Source organism: Triturus cristatus, chromosome 2_2, assembly GCF_964204655.1.
Source record: "Triturus cristatus chromosome 2_2, aTriCri1.1, whole genome shotgun sequence".
Lineage (NCBI taxonomy): Eukaryota > Metazoa > Chordata > Amphibia > Caudata > Salamandridae > Triturus > Triturus cristatus.
The window spans coordinates 499,705,412-499,729,447 of NC_140582.1; positions in this window are offsets into that span (position 1 = coordinate 499,705,412).

Genomic DNA, 24,036 nt, shown 5'->3' on the forward strand with positions numbered 1-24,036 from the left:
TTGGGCAACGGTACCCCCAACACTCATCCTCAAACACACCCTCTTCTATAGGATAGGGCAAGTCTGATGTAGGTCTTAGGCACAGGTGCAATACTCCACCCCTAGGCAAAGTGTAGCCTCAGACTCTCGGTCTTAATTTTCTCATGAAAGCAAGTCGTCGTGGCAAGCCTCAGCTAGGACTCAGCATGCTTTAGTCCCTCTCCTCATTTCACTTGGGGACGACTCATCAGGCTGTTGAACAACATTCCCCTGGGTAATCTGAGGAGCACCCACTTGTTGGTCGGAGAGAATTTGGAACTGGAGCAACAAGCGGGCCAACAACTTCCACCTTTATACTGCTACATCAGACAGGAGATATGTTTTCTCTTTCTATAACTTCTGAGTCAGTTTGGGTTGGTTCTCCTTACATGTGTCCTTCTTAGGCTGTCTTACACACTCAGCTTTTGTGTGGAGAGATGTTCTTCACAGTAGGGGATTCTCCAGGCTGGAACACCCATAGTAGAGGCACAAAGAGGTGTGAACATTCTGCACCAGGTTACCAACAGCCACACTGACTGGAATCAGAAACAGAGGCTAAAGACAGGCCTCAACTAAAGGACCTTTTACACTCTGAAAACTTCGAGGGCGCCAACGACTCCTGCAACGACCTCTGGAACCGACACCTGCGGATGCCGTGCTTTCGGAAGCTCAATCAGAGGTCGCCGACACCCTGCATTTCTAAAAGGTACTGTTTGCGGGTCTTCCCGACACCGTAGCTGGCCTGCGACGCCACGGTCAGCCAGAACTGTTTGGATTTGTTTGCTCACGACACCGTGATAGCCCCGAAAGGAGCTATTGACATCAAGGAACTGTTTTTCAAGCATATTTTGATCACTGAAGATTTTTAAGTACTGCATTGTGGATTTTTATCGTTTCTGGTCTTGTCTTAAGTATATAAAAATATTGGATGTTTTTATAAACTGGTGTGGTGTCCTTTTGTAGTGCTTACACTGTATTACTGTTGGTTAGGTGCAAATGCTTTACACACTGCCTCTAAGATAAGCCTGACTGCTTGTGTCAAGCTATCAAGGGGGTGAGCAGGGGTTATTTTAGGAGTGTAACTCCCTTATCCTGACTAGAGTGGTGGTTTCTGCCTGGCTGTGGCACATGCCCTAGCCTACCAAAAATCCAATTTCTAACAAAGACTAATCAGCAGCTAATTGATTTTCTAAGGACAGCACAGTCACCTTTTCTTCCACTTCAGTGCCTTTAGTCCCCTCCCTCATTCTCAGGAATGTCAGCATTACACTTCCACTGTCTGGGAAAGTAATCTGACACCATCTTGTGCATAGGAACTTGCCAAGGACTTCTACAATGGAATCTATAGGTCTCCTCACTCTGATTCTCTCACACCTTCCATATATGTTAGTGGAGTAACACAAAATGATTCCCCTCTCTCCCCTTTCATACAATGGCGTTCGGCTGAATGGTGGTCCCTGAAGGTGTGGGGGTCCCTTGAAGGGTTGGAGGCTGAACTGCTCCACAGGGGCTTCAGGGGCCTGTGTAATGCCCCTGATAAATGTTATGTAAATCACACACATACACACAACTATACATGCACAGGTATGCTAGCACTAGGATTTGGCTTAGCCTGTGGCAGAGAACCTTTATACAAGCAATCCAGTAGAGTCTCCTTCCTTTGACACAGGTAAAAAAGATAAGGCCGCGACTACAGATTCCCAAAAACATGGTATACGTCCACCACCACTCTACAGGCCTACAACTGACAGGGACAGCAGTCCATGAGCTTACTCAGACCAAGGACATTTGTAGGCCTGTGCAGATGTGCTAGATTAACTTGAGGCTGGTCCAAAAACAATAGGATACCACCAACTCACATCTTGGTGCTCAGGACAGGGGACACAACTGTACACCATGCAGGGGTATTCTCGTCCTAACACAGGTAAATCTGTGTTGAATGTCATGGATGCCCTCCTCATTCCCCATGATGATATCATATTATCACCAATATCATAGTGAACCTTTATCTAACCATGCACATTACTGGTCTCTGGAGTGTCTACTCACTTTCAATCTCTTTTATCTCGTCCATGTTCTGGTCTGCTATGTTCTCCATTTGGGTTCTCTGTTTGCTAGATGCATATTGTCAGTAGTGTCTTTAACATTCCCATCAACAGCCTTTCCACAGGACTCTGTGACTTCGAAATTGCTGTTATACCCATTATAAGAAATAGGGTTATTATTTGAGAGGGGTGAAAGCCCCACGCAAATAATATGAGCAGGTCTTGTCAGGGTGACCCACAAAAGTCACAAAATAAATCTATGCTTAACCCTCTGGTAGCTTGGCACAAAAGCAGTCAGGCTTAAATTAGAGGCAACATTTAAAGTATTTATGCAGCAGTCAAACAGTAATACAGTGAAATCACAACACCAGAAAAATAAAATCCCAAACCAATTTCAAAAATTGAAGTAGAATTTAATAAATAAAATTACACCAAAATGACAAAACTTCAATAAGTAGAGCCAGAGTTATAAATAGAGTGGGTCCCGTGCTCACCATGCCACTGGAGTCAAGCTAGTGTGGCTGATGAGGGGTGATACACAAAACCGGTCCCATGATGCTTGTTTCCAGTTGCGGGAGTACCTGGCCTGGCAATTCAGGCCCCTTGGGAATTTGAGGGTCCCACCATCAACGCCTACCCGGATTTTACTATGGAGGTGCAGCGGCACCAAGCCATCAGTGAATCGTTGAAGCAACAACTAAGGAGCCTTGTATTGCAGTATGAACTCCCCACTTCTTTTCGACTCCTCAGGATGCCTGGGTGCGGGTTGCACACTAAGGGTCTGGCAATGCCACCGGCCCCCCAGACTGACATTTGATTGACCCCGAGATCAAACCCCCATCCTCCAAGAAACCACAAAATCGCTCTTCTGCTGACCAGGCAGCCAGGGAACAGGTGCAGGTGGTGGCAGAGGTCATGCATCAGAGCTCTAACCCATTTGCAGTGCTTCAGCCGGACCATGCCCCCACAACTGTTTCGGACACGGACTATACGAAGGACTCCCTTGGGGGGGGACACCTTGACCCACAGCTGACCTCCCTACTTGGCGGATGACCTGCTGTAAGGGACTTTGACCCTCCTAAGTGGTAAGACCCACGGCTGGGTTGGTGGGCTGGGCAGACAATGCTCTGAACAAGGCTTCGGGCAGGGGCAGGTGGGCAGGAGGTGGTTTGCTGCCCAGAGGGTTGCAACGGGCCGTGAGAGCCGGGTGTTATGACACAGTGCTTGCCATGTACCCCAGTTTTCCCTATTGGACTAGGTCTCTTAAATTGTTATGTATTTGTTTGCAGTGCTTATGATGTTTGTACAATGGTTGGGCACTGGGTGGTGCTTGGGCAGGGAGGGTGGGATGAGGGGTTCTTTAAATAGTTTATTAATTGCTGGAGTTGCACTTATGCACTAGGCTAGCCAACACTGACACAGCTGCGTGCACATACAACTGAGGAGGCAGGGTGGGGGGAGATACAGACCAAGGGGATCCATGGGTCAAGTTCAGAGACCCGGGCATGCCAGACACACATACATTTCATGGCTGCATCCGCCCATGAGCTGACATAGCAATATAACATGCTGACATGGAACGTGAGGGGTATGATCACTCCCACAAAGAGACACCATATTCATTCTTACCTTAAGCGGTGCCACACAGAAACGTAGCGTTCATATAGGAGACACATATGACAGCAATGGAATTGAACAAATTCAATGCAAAATGGAGGGAGCCAGATTTACGGGGCAACGAAATCGGCATATGTGAGGAGGGTACTGATTTTGATTGCCCCTGGGGGCACGTTCGAGATGGTGATGCGCATCATGGATCCGGAGGGACAGTACGTTACATTAGAGGGTCACTTGGATGGCATGCCCCTTGCATTGCTAGCAATTAACTCTCCAAATGCTGGTCACTCTGCGTTCTTGGATGGCCTTACTCCGGCTCTCCTCTGTGATCCGCACCATTTTGCTATTAGGGGAGGTGACTTTAACTGCGTTCCATATGTCACTCAAGATCAATCTTTTCCACCCCTGGTGGGGGCTGACTATCATAAAACCCAGCACTTCCGGGGATGGCTGACTAATGGCAGGTTGCATGACATCTGGTGTCTTCATCACCCGGAGGACAGTGATTTTTCTTTTTATTCCCCGGTACATTGCCTGCATACCAGGTTAGATCTCTTTCTTTGTTGCACAGTGCTCAGCCCAATGATCCTCCGTACTGAGCACTTGGCACAAACACTTTTTGATCACTGCCTGGTAATGTTGATGCTACGGTGCAGGAGCTATTGTAGGGTAGCTAAAGCCCGTCCCTATATTCCCACAGCCCCACCCCTGTATTACCACCTGTATTCCCCCTCCCCCTGTATTTCCACATGCATTCTCACACACCTGTATTCCCACGTGGAGGCTGGCGAAGGAGGCACTTCAGGATGTCCCCTTCTGCAACACCTTTGTGATGCATATCACTCAATACTTTGCCACGAACATGGGCTCTACTTCCCTCAGAGCGGTGAAGTGGGATGCCCACAAAGTCACTGCATCACTATGGTCTGGAGGGGATTCGGCAGACCCTGAGGAGAGAGCTTACAATGAGGAAGAGGGAGTAGAGGCAGCTTGAATCAATGCTGCCAGTATGACCCGTGGAGACCGACCGGCTGCAACAGTTATGAAGGGAACACCAGGATCTTGAGGAACAGCTGTGTAAACTGGATTATAAGCAGTGCTTGGCCCGCTTACAAGGCAAGGGGATACAGTGGGACGATTGTTGTTGTAGCTAGTCCGGGAAAATTGTTTGCGTCCTACGATTGGCTTGCTACGGTTGGATGGAGGGCACATTGTTAACACTCAGGCAGCTATCAACTATGCCTTTGTCGGGCCCTATATGCGTAGGTTGTAGGTCCTTCCATAAATAGTCTGGGGAACTTTTTCTGGGAGCTCCCTCTTCCCTGACTGGATCCGCTGCAGCGGGCAGAGCTGGATGCTCCCATGCAGGTCAAGGGGATCCAATCAGCTATATAATGCAGATTGCTTGTGCCAAGGCCCCGGGCACCAATAGGTCACCCATAGAATATTACACCACCTTCAAAACCTCACTATCACCCAGATTGCTTGAAGAGGCATGGGAAAGGGGTCAGCTCATGGATTCACTCCGGGAGGGCCTAATAGTGGGATCCACTGAACGTATGGCCCTATCAGCAGTTGTCGCTCCTGAACCTTGACTAGAAGATTCGAGGGAAGGTTCTGAAGAACAGGCTGCTGCCTATTGTTGGATCTATTGTGCATATGGATCAGAACGGGTTTATCCTAGGCTGTAACACCGTCCTCAACATCCATCACCTTCTCAGGCTGCTGGAGTACCCTGACTGGTGCTGGGGTGCTAGTAGCAGCCTCGCTCTAAATTGAGAAGGCCTTTGACACCCTAGGGTGGGGTTACTTATTTGCGACCTTATAGGCAGCGCGTTTTGGCCCTGGGTATCTTAGGTGGCTACGTGCTTTAAATGGGCGGCCGGTGGCACAAGTTAAGATGGGGCAGTTGAATTCCGATGGCTTTGATATTCAACGGGGTCCCCCACAGGGATGCCCTTTGTTGATGACAATTTTTGCCTCAGCTATGGAACCACTGGCTTGTAAACTGCATGCATGTCAGTGGGGGATTAAAGCACATGGCCCCCACCATGTGGTATTCTTAATTGCCGACGATGCCCTTGTCTACCTACGCAATGTCAGGGCTTCACTCCTGGATCTGATGGTTCTACTGGATGATTTTGGGGCAATATCTGCCCTAAGAGTGAACTGGTCCAAGTCTTGCTTGTTCCCCCTTGCCCCCATCCTGGAACAGGATGGAAGGGGGGGTTACACCCTTTTAGGCTTTTATGGAAATTTAACACATTTAAGTACCTGGGCATACAGGTTTTCCTCTCTGATGCGGATCTCCTCAAGGAGAACCTGGAAAGAGCTCTTCGCTCTGTCTGGGGGTCCCTACCATTTTGGACATCTCTGCCACTCTCCCCTGTGGGTCGGGTAGTGATTTCCAAGATGCTTATTCTCCCTGCATGCTGTACCTCTTTGCGGCACTTCCCCTCATACTTCCTGCCCAGTTTTTTGTGGATCTCAATAAGCTTTTGGTGGAACTCATTTAGGGCACAGGCAAGTTCCAGGTGGCGCTGTCTCAGCTCCACTTACCCATCAGGAGGGGGCCATAGGGGCTTCTAACTATGAGCTTTATTATGTGGTGGCCCAGACGCAGTGGCGGGTGTGGTGGCTGGGGGTGGCTCCTTGCTCGGAGCGGGCGACAGTGCAGGGTCTGCTGGATGGACACACCTGGCTGTCCTCACTGGGACCTCAGCATCCTCAAATGATGTGTCAAATGCAGGTTACACGTCATTGCTGGTGGGGATACATATGCAGTAAGGTGGCCTCACCACCATATTCCCCACTGCTCCCTCTCTGGCACACAGCAGCGCTCCAGGGGGTTCTACAAAATCATGAAATACAGAGCTGGTGGGAAGCAGTACTAGAAACTGCAGAGGACCTGCTCAGCAGGAGGACATTCTTATCCTTTCAGGAGTTCCCGGACACTCATGGCCATCCAGTGGGTAATTTCCTGACGTACAATGCGATATATCTGGCAATAGCCACACATTGGGGTCAGGGACATACTGACTTGCCTACGGCTCTCACACTACATGCGACTTTATACCACGGGGTGCATGCAGACTTATAACGGCCCTCTACGCTGCTTTACTGACTCAATATTGCCAGACGTACATTCGGGTGTACAAGTGCTGGGGGCATGATTCGCAAGCGCTTCTGGCAGAAAAACAATGGGATCGAGTCCCACAGCAGGTTCAAGGGGTATCCTGCAATCCGTGCTATTGTTTCAAGCAGTTTAATTATTGACACCAGGCATACCTCACACCATGACATATCGGTGCCTCGTCAGCGTGCCTTTGATGTGGATTGCCATGTGTGGGCTTCCTCCACATGGTATGGGAGTGCCCGGTGCTGGAATGGACCTGGGCGGAGATTGTGGAGATCACTTGGGCACTGTTTGACGGAGTGATCCCGTGTACGCCTGAATCCTGCCTTTTGGGTATGCACCCTAGTGCCAAAGGGGATAAATACTTACACAATTTTGGGGACCTGGCGTTCATGCTGATTAAACGCCAGATCGTCATGTACTGGAAATCACAGTTGCCCACGAGCCGCAATGTTGGTTCCTCACATTACTGAAATGGGTGCGCGCTGAGGCGGATGTCCTCATGGAGGCCCGTAGACGTGTTGACAATGGGACTGGGGCTTGATTGGGGACATACACATCAGAAATTTGGAGGCAAGGGACGACTTTCACCCCCTGTGAACATTTCAGTTTCTGTCTCCTGCACTGGGTCCACTTGGTGTACGTATACCTGGAGAGGCTGGAATGCTGGGCCCCGGGGTTGGCCCCCGTTTGGGCAGTAATGGTCCGGAAGGGCTCGGGTTGGGCCTGTTCTACTCCTGGTGGACTTGAGTTGTGAGTCCGGAGCTGCAGCTCACCCAGGCGAATTGCTCGCCAGGATCCACATTTGGATGGCTGCATGCCCTTGTCAATTGTAGCGAGCCTAGGTCCCTTGCGGGCCAAGTGATATATGGTGGCTTGATAAGGAATGGGCTGCAGACCTTTCAGTGCTGAATATTTTCAACCAACAGATATGGGTATGTGCATGATGCTTTCTGGTGTTGTATATTGTACAGTATAATACTGATGCATCTGACTTTTCCGTGACTGCACTATGGCAACAACCTTTAATTGTGTAACTCCACTGTGTTTGGTCAGGGGCTGGGTTTGGGTTCTAAACTGTATGTTGTTTTTGCAACACGTTTTCATGTTATTGATACCAATAAAGATTGAAAAAATGCAGTCTAGCTCTTTGGTATTTTATCCTTATGGTGGTAGGCAAATGATTTGATCCAAATATTAAGGTCAACCTTGACAGCTGGCCAATGATTTGTGGAGACCAGCTGGGTGGGGGGGCAGCGAGAAATGTATGCAATGAAATGGCATAATGTGAGAGGATTGCTCATTTGGCCAGTGGCATGCAACAGAATGTGGTAGGCACAAAGATATCTCTAATGTATGCATAGATCCATTTCTGAGACACATGTTTCTGGTGGACATTTTATAACCTCATGGATGATGATGGACCTCCAGTCAATGTGGCAGTTAACATCATTGTTCTGACCCAAAACCACGATAGGAATGGCACAGGATGTAGTGCTGACTTGTGACAATTGTACCATTAGAGTTTGTAATTGCGGCTGTTCTTGGGAAGGCATAGTATGTGGATGATAAAGGGTTTCTGTGACCATCTTGTTAGTCAGTCTTAGCTCTACTTCTTGTACCCCCATGAGCCTTAAGGCCATGAGTTTCTCCCATTCTGCTATATTGCCTGGTGTCATGGCTTGTCACAGGGGCTCGCCCCTTCTCTCTTACACTTCTAGTTCTGGGCATTATTTGTTGCCCTTTCCACCCCTGCTAAGTAATTCTATGTGCAATAAACTCCTATTAGGAGGATGCCAACCGGAACATCGCAATAACTAGTAGGAGCTGGATCTCTAACATTAGAAGATAACCAGGCCATGGGTTTAGCAGATATTTTGATAATAGCAAGGTAATCAAGAGTTACTTTTATTTTCTGATATTAGAAATATATGATCATCAATTTGCACCAGACAGCAGGGTATTTATAATCGTACTAATGGATTTAGGTATTCGTATTATGATATTGGCAGGATTTCTAACAATGATGCCACAATTGACTTTTTTGCCAGAGACAGTGTTATAATGGTTGTATGATCTTGGTCCTCTGCTACAAACAGGAAACATTCTGTGAATATAAATAATTGCATGTTCATACACATTTTAGATATTTTAATCTAATTATATTGTGCCTGTATGAAACAGATTTTGGGTTCTTTAAATAATTACACTTATTTTATATATACATTGTGCAGCCCTGATAAAGATCCAGAAGGGAACGAAACGGGTCGGCTCACCTGACGACTTTAAGAATGATGTGTTTTCATCAATAAAGGGCTTTTATCATCACCAGAAGAATGACTTGTGATTCTTACACCCCAAAATTATGAAATCGATACTAAACTTTTTTTTTTATTGTTGTGGATTATTGTTTTTTTAGAAATGAAACTTTATGTGTGCTTGCTCCATATCTGTGTATGTATCTTCCAGTTTTCTGCTTGTGGAGCGTTTTGAAATTCCTTCAGTATGGCCACCTCAAAGACTTTTCTTGAATCCATGGAATTATTCAACCTCTCCCATCATGGACAGCAGAGGCCACATTTTAGTGATAGCATAGAAGAAAGCGTTAACTATTCCTTATTTTATTAGTGGACCCTTAGAGGTCCCTTTTGCTGTCCCTTGCACTTATTTATGTGGATTCTGTCATGCCTTTGAGATTTTGCTATAACAAATCTGTCTTGGGCATCACTGGTGTTATAATTAGGTGTGTTGTGAACCTTTGTTTCTGATCAATGGCTCAAGTTGTGGAGCATTAACAACTGCTATAAGACAACAGAACAAGACCAGTAACATAGCACTTCTTTAGGCTCAAACAAGATAAAGGTTCATTGCTATTGATAAGCTCAATGTTTTCCATAATGTATCCATTACTAGGATAAATCTTGTGTATGTCTAATTTCCTGTAGAATAATACTATTCATGTGAAATACATAAAAATGAAAAGAACACGTATGTTTAGTGGATGTATGAGCAGACAGTAACAATATTCTTGAACTCCACTTAGTATAAGCATTATGTCACTTGTTCACTTGTGAAAGACTGCAGAAAATACCAGTGAACCTCCATCTGATGAGAGGAACTGTGTGACTATGAACTGATGATGTCTGTTGGAGCAGGAATGTTCCCCACTTGGTATACAGTAGTGTTCTCCTCCTCTTACTGTCGGACTGTGAGAATCTTGTACCCACATTTTTTATTTTGGTTCCAGACTCATGCTGTGTTCGCGAAGGTGTAGGCCTGTCCCTCTACATGAGTGAGGTTCTGTGACCTGGAGTTGTGCACCAAGTAGGCCATCATTTCACTGACAGCAGACTACCATCCCTATCATGAGTTTAGCATGTAGAACACGAGTGGCAGCATGCCATGTTTTGTGAGTTAGTATTTGTGACCAGACCTTTATATCTGTGTCCCTGGAGTGGAAATCTACAGGCCCACTCATGTAAAGTTTTGCTTCTGTGTTCTAATCCACATCCTTGCACTAACATCCCAAGTGCATGTTATGTGTGTGCATGTATATGGCCTATAGGATCAGTAGCGGCTGGCAGGGAATGAGGGTGGAGGGGTGGGACGAGGCGGTGGGTGGCCGGCACGGACAAAATAATTAAAAAAAATAATTTAAGTACCACTTACCTCATCTGCCGGCCGCATCTCTCATCTGCTTCTTCAGTACCAGGAAGCACCCAGGCTCCACATAGACAATCACATCGCTGCAATGCAGTTTTGTGATTGGATCCCCTAAGCCAATCACAACTCTGCAATGCAGCGTTATGATTGGTCTGAGCGCCGTGAATTGGCACTCAGATACTGACTGGGGACCTCAGCATGTTCCCCACCAGGCTGTAATGCATCCTGATGGGGAACATACAAAGTGCGCATGACTGTTTGGCCGGGCCAGGATGGCCGAATGAGCAGTCATGCCCACTTGGAGTGTGCAAACCACTCCTCCCCCTGTGCCTCCAGATCAGACCCGCCCCACCCGAACCCGGCCCCAAACCTGTGAAAAATCAAATGATAACTATGTTATTATTGTTTTATTTTTCCTGCTCAAAGAGCAGTGGGGCAGCGCTTCTCCACCTTAGCAGAGGACCCGCCCCTGTATGGGATGCATATGGCGTGTGTATAGGTAAGCCAAAGCAAGGGAAGCTTGTGGGTTCGTTTTTGGAAGCCCCTGGCATTTCCATGTGCAGAAAATGGATGTGAAGTTGTTTCGCCAGGCAGTGAAAGTGTATTGCTGGCCTTCCTGGGGCTGGAGAGAAGAGATTAGGACATTGAGGTAATGAAAGAGCAGTCAGTGCTCCTTTAGAAAATTGATTAGGTCCTTTTGCTGAGATAGGTTGAGGATTAGTCTTCCTAGTACTGCCACATGATAGATGGTGGGGTGAAAGATGGGACTGCAGTGTCTGTTGTTCAGGGTGTGGAAGGTCTTTTAGGTGATGCAATCCTTTTGTCTCTTCCATGGTCACTATCAATATGGCTGTTGATGAGCTAGGTGCAAAAACCTCATATCTCTTTGTGCTTCTGTTGTGCGTATTCCAGGCTGCAGACTACTTTGTGGTGAGGGGCATCACTCTGCACAAAGGCTGTGTCTGGAGAGCAGCATAGAGATGACTAATCAAAATAAAATGGTTTGGAAAGTGCAGACAGAAAATCGACATACCATGTCTGCTTAACCAGTATAATAGAGAGAGCCACTAACCCATTCGTTGTGCCAGTTCCAAGTTCTCTTCAGCCAAGGAAGGGAGTGCTCCACTGAGTACTCAGAGAACTACTGCAAACCAGAATTGGTGTCTGTTAGGCAGCCTACTTCCCAGAGGAGAGGGATATCACCTGGAGTATGGCATTACCGGAAGATGCAGAGTCGCTGGCTTGAGGTCAATATGCGGCTGAAAGAGAGAAGGAGGCTGCCAACCCTGCAGACCTGTGACTGACCAGAAGTCCCAGAGCCCCCCAGTGCTGTCTTGGTCTGCTGACTGAAGGAAGACTGAACAGAGCAATCTGCATGCCCTCAGAGTTGTGGGCAGGAGTCTCTCAGTGAAATTACTGGATTACAGGTTGAGCATCCAACCAGCGTATCCTCCCCTCCACCAGAAGTGGAAGTGAAGCAATATGCATGCCAAATCCCGGAAAACAGACTCTGAGACCTATACTGTAGTGAGACTGTAAATAGCAGAGACTTGTTTGAGAGCTATGTGCTAGAACTGAACTCTAGGATAATCTGCACGTAAGTCTTGATACATGCCCAAAGGACTCTCGAACCCCAGGAGAACACCTAACTAGACCTACCAAAGGGAGAGACATGTGATAAAGGACCACCATGAAGCAGAATACAGGATGCAGAGGTCCAAAGGTCCAAGGAGAATTGTGGCTGTTTTATGTGCTGTGAAGTATTACATTTTAAGTGTCTAGATTTAATTATTCTTCTTTTACCCAAGGAGTGAATTGGACATTTAGTTATTGAACTGCTGAGTGACTGTTGATTGCTGAGGTTGTGCATCCCCCTTGAAATGCCTATGATTACAAGCCATTGCTACCGCTCAGAATCAAGTGCTGAAGGGCTTACACTTAGTTTAGTTTGCAGAGCTATGGTTGGATGACCTGGGATATCAGAATCAAATTACACCAGCCCACACCTGCTTGCCTAATGGCCTCCCAAACGTAATTTGACAAACTCTTTTGTGTACCTATGCTTTTATCCATGTTCTCCTTCCACTCTCCTCACCTTTAGCACCAAGTGCTGTATCGGCCGTGATGTGTGCTGTGGACAAGAAAGGAGGCTGGTGGGTTCCACGTCATTCCTGCAGCACCATTGGGATCTAAAGTTTAGTGATGACTGGAGTGTCACCACTAGGGTTTATGGTACAGTTAGTTAGTGTTTGATATCTAGATATGCCACCATGCGATTGTGATGTGCATGAGTGCACAATCACCTGTAGATGACTTCCGGTGTACCTTTCTGGAGGACACACAGCTTTTGGCCTAAAAAATAGAGCAACCTCACACTATTCTAATTCTATTGTGTGAACATCATGTCTTGGTGAAGTAGGACATATTCGTGCTGATACTGCCTTGTTTTGGACTTGTTGGTCACTATGTATAAAAGTGGTGATTGTTGCAGCATTATCTGTCTCTGGTGATGTTTGGCTAGTGCCACTTGAATACTGGTGTTGATTAAAACTCTCTGAAGCAGTGTACCATTCTTGGTTCTGGGGCTACAGCCAACTGTTGCAACTGTTTCCAGACACTGGAATCACTGTTGGGCTGATCAAGGATGATTTTGTCGTTTCTCTGTGTCTCCATGAGCTCTCCTTGGTTCTGTTGCATTTAAATTCTATCACTTTTTTGCTTTTTTTTGGGACTATTCTTTTATAGTGGTGCAGAATAAGTTCTGAATTACTTGATCTTTGCATGCTGCAGGCATGGGATGTAGTGGTTCAAGATGGCAGATGTAATATTGTTTGAAACTAGGGGGCTAATTTACAAGAGGGTCACTCACCCCCTTCCTGTACAAAAACAATCCTGCCAACAACGCAGACACCCTTGCACCATGATGCAAGGGTACCTGCATTGGCACAAGGCACGAAATTGTGTGCCGGCGCTGGCTGAAAGGACAGGAATGCACTGTATCGTGTAAATACAGTGCATTCCTACCCTCTCAAATTGGCATAGGGCAGCACAGCAAAAAGACTTGCGGCGCTGTCCTTTGCCTAATTTTTGTAAATGAGGGCCCAGGTATCCTGCAGAGGATTTGGGATGGTGGAAGGTCTCTATGTTGCAACATGACCAGATTGGTTCATTGCTTAGGCATGTTTTTGGGCAGGTATACATGGCTACTTGGGGAGGCTTGGGTGAGACTTAACTTTATGTCAGTACAGTGGTTCTGAGCTAGCATCGTTTTGGAATTATTATTTCAATTCACAGTGGCTTTTTTTTTTTAAAAGATTGTATTTATTCGGTTTTTGTATGCAGAGAATCACAATAACAATGTCAATGTAGAGCAGTCGTCTGCAAGAGAATACAGGGTAAATGACCAGTAATGGTACTATCTTTCTATGCAAAGTTAATTACAAAATCCATTACCCCAATAAAATATGATGAACAAGAACAGGGGGGAAAAGCTGTGGCATTAGAGGGGGAAGGGAAGATAGAGGCATGGTCTCCTGGAGAGTTAAAAAGGACATAGGAAGAGGCAACTGAGGGCGGCCCTACATCGCAGATGTGGGCAGGCAACCAAGAATGTGGCGGGTTAGGGAGACTGTTCAGGTGCTAAGGAGTACATTGGGTTGAAGGGGGGTGTATAAAGTGGTAGGTCTGCCAGTGGGCGATGGCTTGGGGAGTCAGGTGGGTGATAAGGAGTGAAGAGCTGGACAAACTCTAACATCCTGGTACCCCGTTCCTTAGAGGTAGGGCGTCTACGGACATGCCGGCCTCCTCCTAACAAAGATCAGTGCACTCTGCGGTCCCCCATTTCTTGACCGCGTCCTCCCAGGCCTTCAGGGATAGGGCTAGTCAGTCCTTCCAGTGTAATGTAAGTGTTCCCTCAGCTAGTAGAAGGGCTAGGCTGGCAAACTGTAGGCGAACACGTTGTTTCCGTTGTTTAAAAATGCCAAGAGCACAGGCTTCCCAGGAATGTAGGTTTGTGAGTGCAGTGATCTCTCATAGAATAGTGTAGATGCCTTGACAGTAATCATGAAAGGCAGGGCAAGACCATAACGTGTCATGAGTCTGTGGTGTCTGCCTGACATCTAGGGCATACTAGGTTCGCCGTAGGGAAATGTCGGTTAGGTTGTGCGGGGGTAAGATTTGCCCGGTGTAAGATGTGAAATTGAATATTTTTAAATCTTGCATTTTGAGGGACTTTGTGAGGAAAGGTTAAACTTGTATCCATTCCTTATCATGGAATACCCTCATGATATTGTCTTTCCATTTGGTGCACAGGGGGGCTAGGGAGATCACAGTGTGAGTGCGAAGGGCTTATCCAAGTGATAAGGCATCGTCCCGCACCCATATTAATTACAGTTTGGAGCACTATGTGCATTGGGGTCCCAGGTATGCCATAGTGAGAAGGTGGCCCTCCGAGAATAGATAACTAATCATAGTAATGGAGCAGCTGTGCGGCCTACACAGGGCCAAGAAAGAATAGGTTCCACGATATTTTGATAGGCCTGGAAAGGGGAGTTCGGGAGTGTATGGGCTGATCTGACGCATGAGGGCACGAGATCTGGCAATGCACTTGGAGTGTAATGGAATCAGAGGGGTATTACCGAAGTAATACAGAAGGCGGGGTAAAATGATCATTTTCGATAGTGCTCTCCTTCCCGCTGTGGCTAGCGGAAATTTGGTCCAAAAAGCCACCAGCGACTTAATGGATGCCCGAACGAGACACAGGTCACCATCAAATATATCTTCTGGGGTATGATATAGACAGGTGCCCAAATATCGTACTACTTTATTTTGCCAGGTCAGAGAGACCCCATCTATTTTGACGGCAACCGGGGTCAAGTTATCGTGTAATGGGGAAATGGAGGAGTTCCCCCAGTTCACTCTCAGTCCGAGACTTCGGCATACTACTATTGTGTTGTTTGAATGGAGGCTGAGTGTAGTCTAATGTCGTGGATATACAGAAGAATATCTTAGGCATAAAGGGAAGCAACATGTGCCATGTCTGCAAGGGGGAGGCCCCGATCCACCCCATTGCAATGGAGTCAAATGGCAAGTGGTTGTATAGCCATCGCAAACAGAAGGGGCCAAAGTGGCCAACTCTGGGGAGTCCCCCATTCTTCTAGAAATACCTCAGAAATTAGATCGCCCATCCTAACCTGGCATATGAGGCATATGATGGCAACGAGGCATATGATGTGGACCAGAAAGGGAGCAGCAAACTAACAGGAAATGACATTGGCAAACCCGCTGGGGATTAGATTAGATAGCTAGTCTATTTAAAGTGCAGGATTTAAAAGCACTACACCTGATTGGTTCAGAGGAATTTTAAATAGAGGAAGCGAATTGTGACATAGCACAGCGGGATTTATCGGACCAGGCTGGCGAGGAGAGAACTCCCTAGAGGAGCTCCATATGCTAATAGAAGGTGAGCAAAGGCTATAGAGATAGGCGAGCTCTGGGGATTTAATAGAGATCGAACTTAGTTTATTGAATAGTGGTTAATCATGTTTTTTTGTTTTCAGACACCTACAGATCAAAAATAAAGATTGTTAAAATTGCCATCCATGGCTGGTAGTAAAAATGATAAAGAACTCTTCTGAGATTTATTCAAGAATAAGGTAAGCTAATGGCTGGATTTAGAATTAAAAAATAATAATAATAATAATTACAAACTGAGCTAATAGTTAAATCTAGCATTTCTAATATACTGAGGTAATTGAAGTTATTGATATGGGCAAATCTCCATTACAGAATTTAGGTAGCATAAATTTGGAACACAGCATTGGAACTCCAAATAAGAATAATAAAAGATAATAATTTAGGTGAGAATATTTGGATTTTTATAAATAGGGCTACAAGAAGTGTGAATGGTTATCACATGTATAATGATGTGAAGGACTGGTCTGATGATAAATGTTTTTATTAAATATATTGGGTAAAAAACCAAGAGAATTAAAGATAGTGGACCGGCTCTTTGAATTAAGGAGGATGGGTGCTACCTTTGATACCGAATTAAATATATCATGAATAATTGGAATCAAAGTCAGCGATATTTCTTTTTCAAACTAATTCAATATGAGCAGTCTGATCAACTTGATATTCAATTGAAATGGGTAAAACAACTATGTAAGGTGAATTCAAATTGGTAAAGTTTAAAATGTGGATCGAAATAGAATGTTATATAGGCAGACAGATTGAGAATGCTATTGTAGGGGATTTGTTAGGACACTGTTACCTATTTCACAAATAACGGGAAACACTTGTGCTATAAATCTTAGATTGTTCTAAAGGCAGATGGAATTGAGCATGTTTTATCAACAGTGTGGTACTTAGTTTGAGTTGGTATATTTACTTTTTGTGTAGAATAGATTTTTACTGTGTGTTTTCTTTTAACAGCCCTGATGATGTCCCACTTGGGGACGAAATGCGTAGGCTGGCTGTATAGGAATTCTGATTGATCTGTATTGTGAAGATATTGGAACAAGTGTCAACTGAGATGAATAAGTGTCAATAAAGACAAGTGAACAAGGAAGCTTGCATTGGAACTTGGATTATTTATGGACTTCGATAACTATTTGTGGAGAAAATTTTAATAATTGTGTGCTCCTTCTTTATACATTGAAGGTGGAAATATTGTCAATCATTTATGTAGGGAACTCGATTATAGGGCTCTACATGTTTGACATCCTATTTTGAATATACCCACCTAAAATCAGTGACATGGGGTGAGGATTGGGTGATATAGTTATAAATCCTAAGGTAAACCAGGATGCTACATATAGAATAGGTTTTCTTGAGTCCATGGCTGTTTTTCTTGAGTATTTTTTATTACCATGGTAATCAAGTTGCACCACTAAACATACATTAGTTTTAGAGATAACCCTTTGTATGCCTCTCGCAAGATGCTTCTAAAATGTTCCTCTCTTTCTCACAGTCTATTTGGAAAATTGCCAGGCTGTAACTTTTTTCAAGTATTGTGTTCTGCTGGTTTGTGTCAGACACTATTTTAGTGTCATCTCTGCTGGCCTGTGAGCCACCATCCACTCATGTATAGGAAGACAGACGAGGATGAGGAGAAAGTACGAAATTTCATTTCCACGGGTTCAGCTTCAGATATCTTGACAACATCTAGATATCCGTCTCTTCCAAAGAGCTAGCGAGCTGTGGAAAGTCCTGCTCTATTGGCAGAGTCAGGTACCCTTGAATGTTGTTATTGTATTAAAGCATAACAAAGCCTACGTTTCTATTTATAAACGTCTAAAGTCTCTACAACTTTTTAAAAATGTTGGGATAGAATTGAGCCTACACATATTCTGTACTGTGCTAGCATCACTATTCTTCTGGGTTTAAAATAAGACACATTCTCCAAAGGCCACTGAAAGCATGTTTGCTGTTTTAAGAGTTACACGGTTTGGAACAGATTTACCAAGAATAGTGCAACACAAGTGCTGCAAGGGAATCTGAGGGATTGCATTGCTCAAATTTCAAAAACTTGTGCAGTCTCGTATTTACTACGCATGGCATGTTAATGATGTCATTGTCCCACTTACACTAAAGATGCCTTGATTAGCTTTGTATATTTAAATAACAACAAGAGCACCCATATAAGGTCGACCAGGGACCCTGGGAATTACGTAATTATAAACAACAAAAAGTCCCTAGGAAGGAATGAATGGAAACAGCAATAAATAAGGACCCAATCAGTGTTTATTTTTAAAGACTTGTCCAGCCGGACAGTGGTCATAGATTTTACTGATATAGTAATGAAGCAAAAATATCAAAGAAATTCACAAGGTGGGACACAAGCCTGTGTCCCGTACAAATAATAAGGAGAAGAACAGAAAAAACACAAAGGTTCAGGCAAAAAACGTTTGTTGCAAATGGCAGGAATAGAGAGTGAACCAACAAACATTACATGGGACACCCTTATGTATCATACTTAGTATTGCTAAGAACATATAGGGTGTTTACAAGTGTCGACGGCGTTTCCATCCTATAAAAGAAATATTAGGATCATCACCAGGACAACATTGATTATGCCTGTACAGTTTAACCTGAATAGCCTTAAAAAAGAAGAGGGAAGAAGAGAGAGAAAAGGGAGATAACAATTAAAAAGTAATTATTCAATAAACATGATTAAAATGGGGTTAGAAAGTCTGATCAAACACAGTACTGTACGTCATCTTATATCAAGGAGCAAAGAGTAATGAAAAAACGAATGAGAAAGCAAAAAGAGGCAGATATACTCACACAATAGAAAGTGTAGAGGTGTGGTACTTTAAAATTTGGGACCGCGTAGGAGACAGGGCCCTACCCCTGTCTATTCCGGTATTAGCGAACCGCGAATGGCCAATGCGGTATGTACAAGTGCTTTCCATAACATTTCATTTCATAAAATTCCCAGTACTTCAGTTGGCGCCCAACTCGGGGCGATTTCAGCAGTACCGGTCCAAGCCAGAGGTTCGTGAGGAGCTTTGTGTGGAAATTCTGGAGGAAGGCCGCCACTTCATCGACCCCTGCATGTCGACGTGGTCCGAAAGTCTTTTCTGCGAGGTTCTCCGCGTCCCAACGGCTACGAAGGACTGCTGCCCTGATTAATCGCCCTGTTTTGGACCCTTGGCGATTTGGTAGAGCGAAACAATCGAGAGAGTCTTCTGGTGACGCCATCGATCATCGATATTCAGTTAAGTATAAGTGGAGCGTCTCCCAGTTTGTTTGGTATCCTTCAGGAATTTGGTATCCTTCGGGATCATTTTGATTTGGAGCTTGCAAGTGCCAAAGCCAGAGGACTCGTATATTCACAAGACTATCATATTCGATAATCCTTTGAAGTTTGAAACTAGACTAGTGAGCGAAGATGCCTGGTTTTAGTGTATTTGGAAGATTGTTTTGTTTGGGTTGTAGAAGGGATTCCCAATTAGAGGATTCATGTCCGGTTCCTCCAATCGGAACTCCAACTTATGAGCTTTATGTAAAACATAGCGTGGGCCCCATTGCATATAATGAAGTATGGATCCGATACACCAGAAAGGACGGTGTTTTAAAATGGCCCCAAAATGGTAGTTTCGATACAGATATCTTAGATAATTTGGAAGTTAAATTGTTTAAAAAGAAAGCCCGGCCGGCGATGTTTGATTCTTTCCGCCTATGGCGAAAGGAAGCCAAACAGAAGGAAATTAAACTAGCGAAAAGGAATAGGAGAGAAAGAGGTATATCTATGATGCAAGCAGCTGTGCAATTTAAAGATAATGAGGAGGAACAAATGAATGAGCAATTACATAGACAGCGCAAACTAGGGATCGATAAATGTTACCCTGTTTTGTCACCCCTTGTGCAACACGAAGCAAAAGAGAATGAGAAAGATTCCCTAATGTCCCATTTGCTAAGTTCGCCACCCCCGTATGCGCAAAATGCCACAGCGCCTCCACAGCTCGTAAATGTGCAGCCTCCAGTAAATATGCCGCAAGCCTTCCCACAGCCGCCAGCTCCTCCTCAGCCGGCTCCTACCCCTACAGTGCAGCCCTCTCAAGGGCCGCCAGTTTTGTTACCTGTCGCCCCCGCGCTTCCTGCGACTTTGCCTAGCACATCAGCTGCCTCCCCTGGCGCTCTTTCTTACACTACCCAGGCACCTGTATCTGAATCCGCTTTTCTTCCCTCTGTCTATCCCCCCGTTTTCGCCTCAACTTCTCCTTCAGCACGACAACGACTAGCTAATGTAGTTACTAGTTTAATGTCGCCTCTCTTTGGGTCATCTAGTGTGACTCCTGTGTTACAACGTAAGCAATTGCGTAGTCAGCTGCCTGGTCCTGACGAGAAAGAGGTGTTAGATCATCTGGCGCGTAGGTGGATTGGTTTCCCTTCACTCTATAATGTGGAATCAGTTGTTAACGTTTTCCACCAATGGGATGCCCCAAAACAGAGATATGTCTTTGACAAAATGTGGGAATTCCTCTGTGAGGAATTGGAGGATCATGGTTCAAACCCAAACCCGCAGGAGTTATGTCGAGTGCGGTTTGATTTTGAAACAGGTACAATTGTGGGTCCCGATGTAGATAAAGCAGTTGCGACTTTACTGTCCTTCAGGAATGATGATTGTCAGCAATCATTGTTCGAACAGGAATTCCCTGTGGGGAAAAAGGGAAAAGTGCGACAATACCCTATGAGAGAAGTCCCTCCGGTATGGAAGGAAGCCGTTGCGGCTGATGCCGCTCGAAATATTGCTGCTGCTCCAGCACATTTTCAGCGTGTTTGGGTACATGTCCCATGGAAGCGTTCTGAGGTGTTAGCGCTTAAGCAGACATTGCCTGACCCCCGTAAAAACCCTGCAGGATATTATAAGGAGTTATCACAAACTGCAGAATCGTGTGTCATGAACCTAGCTGACATAGATATGTTGTTCAGGAATGTTGTTCCGCAGCCTTTATGGGGATCCATCCGTAATACGGATCATGCTGCAGAACTAGGGGCCACATGGGCTAATATCATTGCTGCAGACGCTGGCCAAGTTGGTGGCGCGAAGCCTGACCCTTTAGTAGCAGACCTCCCTGGTAGGATTATTACCTACATGAAAACTTTAATGCCCGCGATGCGCGTGAATTGGGATAAACTATCCGCATGTAAGCAGAAGAAAGATGAGACAGTGTCCGATTTCTTTACAAGGTTTGAAGAAACGTTTATCGACCACAGTGGTCAAGACATGAGTACTGAAGGTGGCCAACGGTTATTTGTGGATACATTTGTGCAGAATCTACTTCCCGAGTTGTGTAAGAAATGAAAAGATTCGGAAAGCTCTTGGGCTGTTTCCTCTTCAGCGCAAATACTTGCTACTGCACAGTATTATGAAAATAGAGATAAAGACGAGAAGGATAGAACAGACAAGAAAACGAAAGAACTGAAAACGAAGGTCCTTTTGCAGCAGGCTTATCCGCCACGTGGAGGACAGAATAATTATAGGCAAACCCAAGGTATCTATCAGCAGCCCCAACAGTTTCAGAATAACCAGCAAATGAATGGGTATTATCAACCACGTATCCCTGTAGGTCCCAATCAATGTTCATATTGCAGAGAGGAAGGTCATTTCAAGTATAGTTGTCCTAAATTAATGCAGCGTACTAGTAATGCGTATGGCGCAAGAGGTAGAGGTGGTCAGCAAGCTCCTAGAGGTAGAGGGCGTGGAAATGTTCCCCTGAACGCGCGTCCTCTTTCGCCTCAAAATACCATAAATAGCTTTGATCAGCAAGCCAATGCTACTGGTAATACAGCTCAGTACTATAATAACGATTATTATGCAGAAGACGACAATGTGGAAGGTAATGATTACTAGGACAGCCATAGACAGAGAGAGGGAGTTGTTTCAGTACCAGTGGATCAGAGTGGTCCGTATGTTAAGGTGACGACAGCGGGTGTAACAGAGCCCTCTCTGCTGGACACTGGTGCTGCAAAGAGTTCAATTATGCATTCAAAACTCCCTGGCGCGCCTTTGTCTGGCGAAATGAATGTTTCAGTAGGTTTTTCTGGCGCCCCAGTTAGAAACCCGATTTCTAGTCCTATGCCACTATCTGTTGGACCTTGTGAGCTAAAAGCACCCCTCATCCTAACGACAGGTTGTGGTGAGAATTTGCTAGGATTAGATTTGTTGAAAAGATTGCATGCAACGCTATATTGTTCTCCCTCAGGAGTACAACTTACATTAGGTAAGAAAGTGATTTCCCCGATGTATTTGTCTAAGAATGCAATGCCACCTGAGTTGTCATCCCTTCCGGATGTCCTTTGGGCTACTGGTCCCAATGATGTGGGTCTCTTGGAAATACCGCCATATGTGGTCACTTTAAAAGCCAATGTCAGATTGCCACGCATTCCCCAGTACAAGATCTCCAATGAAGGTCAGAAAGCGTTGTTAGCAATTGTCAGTGATTTGATTAAAAAGGGTGTAATTGAAGAGACAAGAGGCAACGTTTGCAACAGTCCTGTTTTACCTGTTTTAAAACGAACGGACCCTTCACAGCCACCTGTTTACAGATTTGTGATTGATCTTAGAGAGGTAAATAAGATTGTTGTGCCACAGTTTCCAGTCGTCCCTGATATCACTGCCTTGTTAACTATGATTCCAGCCTCCGCTGCATGGTTCTCAGTGATCGATTTAAAGAATGCTTTCTTTAGCATCCCAATAGCAGAGGAGAGCAGGGACATTTTTGGCTTCAGTTTAGGAGGTCGAAGCTTCCGCTTTAAACGCGCTCCACAGGGCTCCTGTGAAAGTCCATCAATATACAGTCAAGCTTTAACCCCTTCGATGCTCATAACGGAACGGTTCCGTCATGAGCATCGGTTGAGCTGTGCTCATGACGGAACCGCTCCGTCATGAGCACAGCCCCCGGGGGAAGCGCTGGCGCTCCCCCCCTGGGGCATCGATCGTGCCCCCACAGAGGGGGATGGCAGCGGAAGAGTTTCCGCTGCCACCCCCGAGCCCCCCCACGCTTCCCCATGACGTCAGCGCGCGCCGGCGTCATCAGGAAGCGTTGGACGCGCTGGAATCCATTTCTTTCAGCGCGTCCAAGGGGGTAGAGGTAGGTTTTCTTGTCCGGTGGGGGCCGCGGCGGTGAAATTTGTAGTATTGAGGCATCGGGGGAGAGGAAAGAGTATTTCCTCTCCCCTGATGTCTCAATACAGGGCATTCCTGCTCCACGATCGCGCACAGCGTCGCGATCGTGGAGCAGGGATGCCCCACTAGACACCAGGGATGTTTTTTTCTTTATTTGGGAAGCGACCCCTTGGGCAAGGGTCGCTTCCTAGGCGGCCAAATTATTTTGAAGACTTTTCTGCCCCCCCTGGGGGCAGATCGGTCGTCTTTCTGACCGTTTCTGCCCCCAGGGGGGGCAGAAAAGCCCACTAGACACCAGGGATGACTTTTTCATAATTTAGGAGGCGACCCCTTGGGCAAGGGTCGCTTCCTAGGGGTGCCAATTTTTGTGAAGTCTTTTCTGCCCCCCCTGGGGGCAGATCGGTCATCTTTCTGCCCGTTTCTGCCCCAAGGGGGGGCAGAAAAGCCCACTAGACACCAGGGATGTCTTTTATGTTATGTTGGAAGCGACCCCTTGGGCAAGGGTCGCTTCCTTCGGGGGCAAAATAATTCGAAGACTTTTCTGCCCCCCCTGGGGGCAGATCGGTCTTCTTTCTGCCCGTTTCTGCCCCCAGGGGGGGCAGAAAAGCCCACTAGACACCAGGGATGTCTTTTTAGTTATGTAGGAAGCGACCCCTTGGGCAAGGGTCGCTTCCTAGGGGTGCCACATTATTCGAAGACTTTTCTGCCCCCCCTGGGGGCAGATCGGTCCTCTTCCTGGCCGTGTCTGCCCCCAGGGGGGGCAGAAAAGCCCACTAGTCACCAGGGAAGTCTTTTAGGAAGCGAGCCCTTGGGCAAGGGTCGCTTCCTAGGCGGGCATAATAATTTGAAGACTTTTCTGCCCCCCCCTGGGGGCAGATCGGTCGTCTTTCTGCCCGTTTCTGCTCCCAGGGGGGGGCAGAAAA